We start from the raw sequence: 11,370 nt of genomic DNA on the forward strand, positions 1-11,370 counted from the left end.
CAAGGGATTGAGAATTCTGCTGGGGGAAACCCTAGATCTTTGCTCCACTAGAGTTTTGTCAGGAGTGGGCAGGCAGAAATGTGTGAGATTTTCAAGATAGACTGGTGACTGGCAGATAGAGGGGGATCTCGCAGAGGGCACAGCATGTGGAAGAAAGAGTCTTAATGGCAAGGCCAGTCTTTGGCATTAGAAGACCATGCCTATGGCCATTCGTGTCAGGACTAAGCCATGACCCACTATGTATCTTCTCAGAGAGAAACAAAACTGCCTCTGTATAAGATGAACCGTCTTCTGCAAGTCTGCAGCTCTCTAGGGCCAGCCTCCCAAATCGTACCTGAACACGCTGTGAGGAAGGGCACTTTCCATTTTCTGCTTTGACAGGGGATGCTATCAGGCATCCCACAGGCTGCCACGGCCCCCGGTGCCCTATAGAACCAGTAACATGGACCAGCTCTGACGGCAGGAGAAGCTTCCTTACAGCATCAGCCTTCTTACAAGTCATAGCAATTGATTTCACTTAATTGTATAGTAACACTTCACACTGGTGCTGAGAGCACAGGCTGCCTTACTTCCTGTTTTTGAAACACATCATTGACCGGGGGCAGCCACAACGCTCCCTGCTCAAGCACTGATCTGGGTTTCCAACTCATGGTGGAGCTGTCATCCTGGGTCCTGCCAAGTTCACTAACCATGATGATGATAGCTCTGAGTTTAGGACACAGGTCAGGTCTGGCCACAGGACACACAGGTATGTCAAAGGGACCTCACGGTTGGCCTCACCCTGGTACCACCCACCTTAGCTTTCCACAACACTCAGCCATTTTGTGTCCTTCGATCCTTCCGATTCCTTGATTTTTACTATTTTTCTATCTATCTATCTATCTATCTATCTATCTATCTATCTATCTATCTATCTATCTATTGTGCATGCATGTTTGTGAATGAGTGTGCACGTGCATACCAAGGAACACATGGGGCAGTCAGAGAAAAATATTATCAGTTATTCATTTTCTCCTTCTGCCATATAGGACCGAGGGATGGAGCATAAGTCATCAATCTTGGTAGCAGGCATTTTTACCACTGAGCCATCTATTGTCCCGGGCAGTGTGTCTTAGTCAGGGTTCCTATTGCTGTGATGAAATGCCATGACCAAAGAGACTTGAGGAGGAAAGGATTTATTTGGCTATGTTTCCACATCACAGTTCAGCATCAAAGGCAGTCAGGACAGGAACTCAAATGGGGCAGGAACCTGAAGGGAGGAGCTGTTATACGGCATGGAGGGGTGCTGCTTACTGGCTTGTTCCTCATGGCTTGCTCAGCCTGCTTTCTTATAGAACCAAGACCACCAGCCCAGGGGTGGCCCCACCCACAATGGGCTGGGCCCTCTCCCATCAATCACTAATTAAGGAAATGCCATACAGGCTTGCCTATAGCCCAGTCTTATGGAGGCATTTTCTCAGTTGAGGCTCCCTCCTCTCTGATGACTGTAGCTTGTGTCAAGTTGACATAAAGCTGGCCAGGACACAGTTGTTGTTCTTTTCCTTATCTTATAATGTAAATACCATGGAAGGACTGTCCTGGTTTGTTTATCTTTGTGTGCCTGAGTTAATGAAGGGCACGGAGTGTTCAATATACATTAGTTAATCCGCTTCATGAGTTTCTCAAAAATATTTGGGGAGGGGGAATAAAAACTATCAGAATCTTTAATTATAGACTAAGGAAACATAGGGTTTTTATTTATGTTGTAACAACCCTGCAATGGAAATACTCTGATGTGTTTAATTTTTTTATACTAGGAAACTGAGGGATTAGAATAAAGGGGAAACTTGCCTCTGGCCCCATTGATATTAAGTTGCCCACAGCTAGGAAAACAGGTATAAGCAACAGTAGAATGTCTTCCTATAGCTGAGGCAGGAGCTAGGGAAAGCTTAACTGGTGAGGGTGAAAGGGGTGGGGGTAGCAAGCACAGTGGTGCACACATGACGATATCAGCATTTGGGATGCTGAGACAGACAGGACCATCAGGAACGTGAGGCCAGCCTAGGCAACCAAAGAAGAGCTCTTCTTCTGACACCAGTCAGGCAGTCTGCCATTTTGAGCTGAAGCTGAACATCTCCACCCCCTGGCTTTGAGAAGCTCCTCGAAGTGGATGAGGACACAAGCTTCATACTTCCTCTGGGGAGCGCATGGACAGAGACGCAGGTGTTGATGCTCTGGTGAGGACTAGAAGGGTTATGTGGTCTGATCAGTGGTGGGAACAACAGCGAGGTCTGCCCCATGGCAGAGTGTGCCTGCTGGTGAGTACGGGCATTCCTGTTATAGACTAGGGAGAGCAGGAGAGGAGAGAGATGAGCACAAGGCTGTTTGGGGAAGCATTGTGGATGCCAACCTGAGTGTCATCAACCAGGCTATTGTACAAAACAGAGGGAAGGGTGAAGTGGAAGCTTCTAGTTCTTTGGAAAGTCAGTTATGTCAAATGATGTTTTGCTGGGGCACACAGGAGAAAGGATGTCTTGCTAAAGCAGACACACGAAAGACCATTTTCTTGAAGCAGACGCAGGTGAAAGGATGTTTTAATATAGCAAACACATGAAAGGATCCATGATGAAGGAGTGAAAATATGACCCCACAGACAGTGGGAGACGAGCACTGAGCATTGGTTTGATTTGCTCCGCCTTGGGGTTCTTCACTGAGGACACGCATGTATTGGTTTGCCTTACATGGCGCTGTGGAGCTCAACTTGTGGTAATGATGACAGCATTGAGAGAAACTCAAAGAACTGCTCATAAGGTTCTCGAGGCAGCTTGTCATTTCCTTGGCCTCACCCCTCGGGCTGGTTGGCGAGCCTGGCAGTTTCTTCAGGGTTGAACTCCAGCTGCTGGTTTGTGCTTGGTGTCTGTCTGCCGAGAGGACTGGTCTGCAGCTGCTGAGCTGTATTTGGTGTTTGCTACAGGATTGAACTGCTGCCAAAGAGGACTGAGTTTGCCCCCAAAGAACTATTGCTGAACAGGTCCACTTTCCTAATAACTTTTCTCCGCCACTACCTCTGCTGAGTGGTGGGCTAGAGGAGAGGCTTATTAAAAGTAGGTTGCAAAAATATTATGCCTACAGAAGGGTATTCCTGGATTGACAGATATTACTGTGCCCCAGCAGTGGGGAACCCAGAGAGCTAGCAGAATCTGAAAGCTTTCAATATCTCTGAAGAAGAAGATGTCCACCAATGTGTTGTGAGAAAGCCTCGAAACAGAGAAGGTCAGAAGAGACTTGGTGCCGCATCACAGTCCTGTCCTGAAACTCGAGTACTGGCACGGTGCTCTGAAGAGACAACACCAAAACAAACAAACTAACAAGGAGGAGGCTGCAAAATATGGCAAACGTTTAGCCAAGAGAATAAAGGGAGGCAAAAGAAAATGTCAGGGACAGATTGTGGGGGGACACGAGCTGTCCTTGTGGGAAACTTCTACTTCTGAGGACAAAGGGAAGGGGGAGAAAAAAGGAAAGGAAAGAAAAGAGGAAGAGGGAGAAAGGCTTCTAAAAGTAACAGATAAATGATCAGAACTTGAAAGAGAGAGAGAGAAAAGAAGGGTGGTAGGGAGAAGAGACAAACATGAAAAGAGAAGAAAGATGGGGTAGGGGTGGGGGCTGGGGAAACCGCATTGGGTAAAGTTCTTGCTCAGTAAGCATGAGGAGCTGAGTTCAAATACCTACGCCCTGTCTCTCCTACAGCAGCAAATGAACCCTGTCACCCCCCAAATAAGTTGGAAGGTAGGAGGGACGACTACTGGGTGAGGTCCTGTGAATTCTACACATACATGCTGTCAAGCATGCATCCACACTCACACATGTGAACACACAAATGCACATTGTACACTTGTACACATATGCACACATCATGCAAACACAGAAGAAAAGTCAAAATCATAAACACTAATTAAAAACTTAAAAAGAAACAATACTAAAAATATTAAATATATTAATAGAAGTCCCTATAATCAAGTGAGAAAAAGACGGTGTCCTGTAAGGTAGCAAATTAAGTGAACTGAATACTGGCTTGTTGCAAACCAGGGAAGAAACAAGCAAGTCCTTGCAGCTTTGGGCAAACCTGTAATAGATTTATGCTAATATTGAACTCGTACTGGGATTTTTAGCTGCAGAACATGATAGTAAAACACCTTGTGGCAAAAAGGGCCAGAGATACGTCATAATGCAGAGAGGATTCTCAAGTGTTATTGGATGAACACATGAAGGAGCCCAGTGAAGCCTTGGGTAGGGGGCTCTCAGCTGCAGGCCCCAACGCTGTTGATGGGCGAGTTCCTGGCAATGTAAGAGATTCTGAAAAGAGGCCTATGCTGAGGAAAAGGAATTATTGTGCCCTGCAAGACGGTCTGGCTCCCTTGTCCGTCACTGCCCATCAGCTGCTATGGCAGGCTGTACTGCTGCTTTCACAGGGTCACTGGAGCAAGGAACAGGTGACGGTCCCGATCAAAGGACCACCTAGAAGGGCCATCCAGATCATCGAGGGGAAAGGAAGATGCGTGCGGTGAGCCTCGGGAGGCTGCATTCATCCCGAGTCGTTCTGGCTTACAGGAATGGGTGGCCCATGTAACTGTCCTTTCAATCAATATTTACTGACTGCTCTGTATACGCCAGGCAGTGTGCCAGGGATTGAGCTGGGTGCTGGCACTGGAAATAACAAACCATTTCCTGGTTTCTCCCCTGGAGGAAGAATTAGAGATGTGGTTTTCATTGGCCCAGGCCTGACCAATACTATGCCCGCAAGAGGACAGTAGGGTTGGATTAGAGTGGAAAGGTTTAGACAACCTTAACTTTACCTCTGAGATATGCGTTCCTTTGCTATGTGGGTGCTGGTGTGTATATGTTCGTGCATGCATGTGCGTGTGTGCATCTCTGGAGGCCAGAGACTGATACCAGGAGTCTTCCTTGATTGCTCTTCACTATTTTCTTTAAGACAGTGTCTCTCTGAATCAGAAACCTGTTGATTCAGCTAGACCGGCTGGTTTGTAAGCCCCAGAGATTTTCCTGCCTCTGCTTCTCCAGGGCTGGATTTTAGGTGAGCGTCACACCTCAAAGTATTTTTACCTGGGCGCTGGGCATCGTATTGAAGTCCTCATATTTATACTGAGCCATCTCCCCAGCTTGTTGGATTTATTTTTCTATTCTCTCTTTTTTTTCGGAGCTGGGGACCGAACTCAGGGCCTTGCGCATGCTAGGCAAGCGCTCTACCACTGAGTTAAATCCCCAACCCCTTATTTTTCTATTCTCAACCAAGTATCATTTATATTTGATAAATTATCTGTTTTATAAATATTTTCTACAAATAGAGTTACGGCATGGGCTGATGTGGTAACTTGATTTTCATCTCTCAAAGTCATAGTGTATCGAAAAGAACTTGACCTAAGAAGCAAATTTTGAGTCACCGAGGAGAAGCAGCCACAGAAGAGGGAAGAGCTCGGTCCACTTCCACATTATCACATCATCTCTGTGAGGAAGCCATCTTGCAAGATGAGACCTCTGCATCATTGCCAGGGGAGGGATCAGGCAGGCAGCTGAGTGTGCAGGGAGGATCCCATCCCTACCCCTCTAAACTGCAGTGCTTAGCGGCTAACTCAGAAGCGTGTTTCCTTTCTGGGTCATGGTGCGTGCCCCATTGACCCAGCACAAATAGGAATGCCGAGTCACTCCTGCTCTCTCTGGCAAAAAGTCCCTCTCTCTGATTGAAAGTGAATCCAGGAAGCAGAGCTGATATAATCAATAGCCCTGGGCCCTTGACTTACTGAGTGGAATAGAGGCGAATCCTCAAAGGAGCATTGCCATTCAGAAACTGTTTTTCTCAGTAACGACTTAGGTAGTTAAGAGTCAATGACATGGAGCTCTCCCCACTACAACTGCTCAAATTAAAACCTATGTTACACCAGGAGGAAGAATGGGAGAATGAACGAGTCCTGGAGGAAGAGGAAAAATTCACCTTTACACAAACCAAATTTGCCTATATGATAACAAACACTGTTTCCCGTTGGAAAAATGTCAACCTCTGCCTTAAAGTAAACTATGGGGATCCCAGGAGATATATTTTAGGATTCACTTAAAAGCTTTACAGATCTGTCCCCTCCATTCAGTGGAAGTCCTATTCCCAGAAAGAATGCAGAGAATTTCATGGTTACAAAGAATCTCAAAGCAGGGCTGTTGTGAGTCAGTGTTAACACTAGTAACTGCTCCTGTATGCCAGGCATTTTGTAATCCCTTTACATGCATTAATCTGTTTCCTGCTCAACCAAGTCTATGAAACAGGTGTTGCCACTGTCTCCATTTCACAGGGGAGGAAACTGAGGCCACAGATTCTCTAAGAACTGATAGGTAAGGAACGAGAGTTGGGATTCACACCCAGGCGGTCAGGCTTGCAGACACACACTGCAGGCTCACCCTGGTGGGGTGAGCTTGGTCTGCATTCTCGGAGCAAATGGTTTACTAAAACAGCACTTAGATCTGTTTATGTGTTTGGCACCCCTCTATTGGATGATTATGTATTGCCACTGGAACTTGTTAGGTTTGTTTCTAAAACTGACAAGTTTAGTTTAAAACATGATTCGTCTTTTTTCTGCTCCATTTCTCCACAGGCTGCAGTTGTTTGCCTAGTACCCTTTCGAGAACACAAGCGAAGTAGAGCTGTGTTTGTAAAGATGCATGACTCCTCATTCAAAAGCTTTGTTTTTTCTTTAATTAAAAATATTAATTATTGTATTTATTTGTGTCTACCTCTCTCTCTCTTTGTCTCTCTCTCTCTCTCTCTCTCTCTCTCTCTCTCTCTGTGTGTGTGTGTGTGCAAGTAAGCGAGCAAGCATGAGGTCCTAGGTGCTAGCAGTGCCCAGATGAGGACATCAGATCCCCTGGAGCTGGGGTTGCCAGTGGTTGTGAGCTGCCCGACATGAATACTGGTGTTAAAACTTGGGTCCCCTCCAATAGCCCTAAGTGCTCTTACTACTGAGCCATGTCTCCAGCCCAAAGAACTTGTTTTTAGCAAGAGTGAGTTACATAGTGCAAAGGCAACCCACAGTCAGTGCCACCAGGAGTGGTCCACACCGATTGTGGGCACCAGAACCTTCCTAAATAGCAAACGTGGATCTTTCCTTTACTGTTATTTTTTTAAAGTCAATATACAATTCCCTCTATTCTTCCAAGGACTGATAGAACAGTGGCTTTTGCACACTCAGAACCACTAGGGGAAGATCAGACAAAAGAAGTAGATGAGAGAACACTGAGACATTCATGGCCATAGCATTCATGCATAGAATCCTAGCAGTAGGGAAGGAGGACGGAGGGTAGAAAGTTCAAGGCCAGCCTCTCTGTACAGTGAGTTTGGGGCCAGCCTGATTACACAAGACCTTGTCTCAAACAAACAAATCACACACACACACACACACACACACACACAATCTCTTATTAATTTGCGATGCTCTACAACCTTTTAGTGACTTTTGGGGCATTTTGCCCCACTTCTCCAGGGTCTAAAAGAGGGAAGAGAAACTCATTTCATTGTCATTATATTTTGTCACTATGTCTGGCTAGTGGTATGCTGGGGACTGCACCTGGGGTCCGTGCACCTAGGCTGCTCGCCCTGTGACAACGGAGCTCTATTAGTTTATTTTGTACAGTGCGAATACTTTTTGTAATCTTCAGCCTTGGCTGACAAGGAAACAGGCCAAGCATCAGCCTATAGGTGGAAGGTTTTCCTGAGAATACTATTTTGTCTTTTCTTATCTCTGAGAAGCCAGAATGATATTCCAGCACTTGTGCTTGGTTAACATTTTGTTGTGAATTTTGGAATGAACTATAGGAGTTTTATTTAGAACTGTATCATAGTGACATGGTTAGGAAACTCTTGATTCTTAGTTATTATCTTTTAAAATATATTTCATCACTGTGTGTGTGTGTGTGTGTGTGTGTGTGTGTGTGTGTGTGTGTGTAGAGGTCAGATCAGAGAGAAACTTGTGGGTTCCCAGAATAGAAGTCAGGTGGTCAGACTTGGTAGCAAGGGCCTCTCTCCACTGAGCCACATGCACCCCCATCAGTAACCTTATTCCCCCACCTTTCTTTCTTTTCTATTATTTTGTTTCATTTTTGCTTTGAGAGTCATTAGCGCCCAGGCCTCAAAAATCACTATGTTGCCAGCATAACCTTGAACTCCAGGCCTCAAATTCACTATGTAGCCAAGGATAACCTTGAACTCCTCCCCTTTTTTTCAGCCTCCACCTCCCAAGAGCTGGGAACAGGCATGCGCCCTCCAGGCCTAGCTCCTTGAATATGTGGCTTAGTAGGTGAAATCTAGGTGCTTTTGATGGCATTAGAGGTAACTGCCTATGTAACAACAGGGACCTGCACTTTTATTCAAGTCTAGGTTGCCAGGGAGAAGGGAGCTGCCTCTGTGGGAAGGACCCCTACATTACTCCTCTTGTTTCTTTAGCTGATACTCTAGAGCCAAACACTCTATTCCTTACTCTCCAGAATGAAAGGTCTGAGAAAGAGCCGAGGCCTAGCTAAGTCAAAGCCCAATGGGCCACTGCATGGCAACCCGACCAGTGCCACTGGAGCCTCAGAGAGGTAAGCAAGCAAAGAGGGAGAGGTTGTGGAGTGGAGGAGTGTGCATGCGTGTGTGTGTGTGTGTGTGTGTGTGTGTGTGTGTGTGTGTGTGTGTATGCGTGCGCACACACGCGATGCACATGTATGTCTGTTTCTTTCTTTTCCTGCCCTCCTAAGAAGTAAACAGGTCTCCCTCCTCCCTCGCTCCCTTCCTGATTTAAGGGAAGTTCCAGTGGAAGCATCTTCACATCGCTGTGGCTGGTTTACTAGAGAATTCTACGCTGGCACAAAATTAGCTGCTTTGTTTCTCAGTAAAAAGAAACCCAGGGGCATAGTTTATTATGAAAATATGGTGCAAGTGAAACTTCTCTTCATGGTCTTTTTTTGGGGGGGGGTAAATATAGCTCTCATTTTAAGGAATTAGACAGCTAGACACATGAGCTCAGTAATAGAGAGTGACTAGTATTCCTCAAGACAAAGCTAACAAGTCATGGCATTCTAAAAGTTGAAAAGAAACATCTCTAACAAGTTAGATGTGAAAAATTTTATCCCAACATCGATGGAGATCAATTATGACAGAGAAATAAACTAAGAAAATGTATTATTTTGACTAAGAAAAACAAACTGTGGAAAAGCAGAGAATCATTGCTGTAGTGTGTATGGTGGCCTGTGGCTGTAATCTAGTGCTCTGTAAGATGAGACGCATTAAGTCCCAGGCTAGCCTGCTTACATAGTAGGGTCCTATCCCCAAACAAATAAATTGTCCCGTCAGTGGAAAAAGAATTAAGGTGTCTTTTAGTTTTGCTAGGTGTGATGGTGCACACCTTTAATCCCAGTGCTCAGCAGGCAGAAGTAGGTGGAACTCTGTGAGTCTCAGCTAGCCTGGTCTACACAGAGAATTCCAGGACAGCCAGGGCTACATAATGAGACTCTGTTCAAATTAAATTTTTTTTTCTTTTTTACTTTTGCCTGTGTGTCCGTGTGTGTGTGTGTGTGTGTGTGTGAGAGAGAGAGAGTCTGTGTGTGTGTGTGTGTGAGAGAGAGAGAGTCTGTGTGTGTATGTACATGTGTGTGTGAGAGAGAGAGAGTCTGTGTGTGTATGTGTGTGTGTGAGAGAGAGAGAGAGAGAGAGAGAGAGTCTGTGTGTGTGTGAGAGAGAGAGAGAGAGAAAGAGAGAGTCTGTATGTGTATGTGTGTGTGTGTGTGTGAGAGAGAGAGAGAGTGAGTGTGTGTGTGTGTGTGTGTGTGTGTGTGCATGGTGATCACACACATGTGGCTATGAAAACCAGAAAAGAGTACCAGTTTCCTTGGTGCTGGTGTTTTGGACAGCTTTGAGCTGCCCAACATGGGTGCTAGGAACTAAGCTCTGGTCCTCTACATCAGTAGCAATGGCTGTTAAACACTGAGCCATCTCTCTAGTTCCGCGTCTAGTTTTTACGACAGGGCCTAACATAGGCTAAGGTGGCCTTGAACTCACTACATAGCCGAGGGTGGTCTTAAATTTCAGATCCTCCTGCCTGCAGTCTGGGTACTGTGATCACAGGTGTATGTGCTCATAACTGGTTTGTGTGGTGCCGGGACTTGAAGCCAAGTCTGGGCAAACATTCTGCCAAGTGGGTCACCCTATCCGCAAAGGGTGTTTCTCAAGGGGAGGGGTCTCATTAACGTAAAAGCCAAATAGCTCCGAAGTTAAGAGAAATATTTGCCTCTTTTTGGCCACAGTAGTAGGTCTGATGTGAGATTTTATATTATGGTGATTAGGCTAGTAATATGTCTATGACTCAGAAATATCAGAGCATATTCCATGAAATCAACTGCAGGCAAAAAAAAACAAAAACAAACAACAACAACAAAAAACAAAATTTAAGAGAAAACACCCTACGTATGGCAGCTCATGGAGAGTCTTACATAGCTTTATGTACTCTGAAGAGCTGGTGAAGACAGAACTAAGCTCAGGGGAACATCACACTTGGTGTCTCTCTCAAGCCCATGGTGTTCTCTACATGTACGGGCCTTACTAGTTCCAAACACATGGTAACAGGATTCAGAGTTCTATTTGTTTCCTTTAAAAAGGAAGAAACCTCAGAGGACACAGCTCTTTATCGGACAGCAGGCAGAGATTAGCCAGGGTCACTGCCCACCACTCAAAAGACAATCTGTGCAGTGGTTCTCAACCTTCCTGATGCTGTGACCCTTTAATACAGTTAAATACAGTCCTCATGTTGAGACGACCCCCAACCATAAAGTTATCTTTGTTGCTACTTCATAACTGTAATTTCGCTACTGTTATGAATCGTATTGTAAATATTGGTGTTTCCCCATGGTTTCAAGGGACCACTGTGAAAGGGTTGTTCCGGCCCCCAAAGGGTTGAGACCCAAAGGTTGAGAACCGCTGGCTGAGGCAATGTTTGATTTCTTTCAGCCTGCGCTTCATGCTACACTAATTTCTTGACACCTCTCTTAACTGTTGTTTATATTGCCAATGTTGACTGCAAACTTTCAAAAAAAAAATAGGGAACCTCCCTTATATAATCACAGAGTGTTAGAGCAAAAGAGAACTGAAAAATGACTTTGTATGGACCACCATTTTAAAGATGAAGAAACAGAAGTGCAGAGTGATTCCCTGATGCCTCATGGAGAGAGGGCACAGCGAGCCTGGAGCACCAAGCCTGGAGCACCGTCTCCTCACTCAGACCCACTCAGCACAAAGCCTACCTCTCACTGACCAGCGAATGAGCAAGTGAGAAGCTGAGGCACTAGAAATGAGTGTCACCC

Source organism: Rattus norvegicus, chromosome 2 (genome assembly GCF_021556685.1).
Source record: "Rattus norvegicus strain SHRSP/BbbUtx chromosome 2, alternate assembly SHRSP_T2T, whole genome shotgun sequence".
Lineage (NCBI taxonomy): Eukaryota > Metazoa > Chordata > Mammalia > Rodentia > Muridae > Rattus > Rattus norvegicus.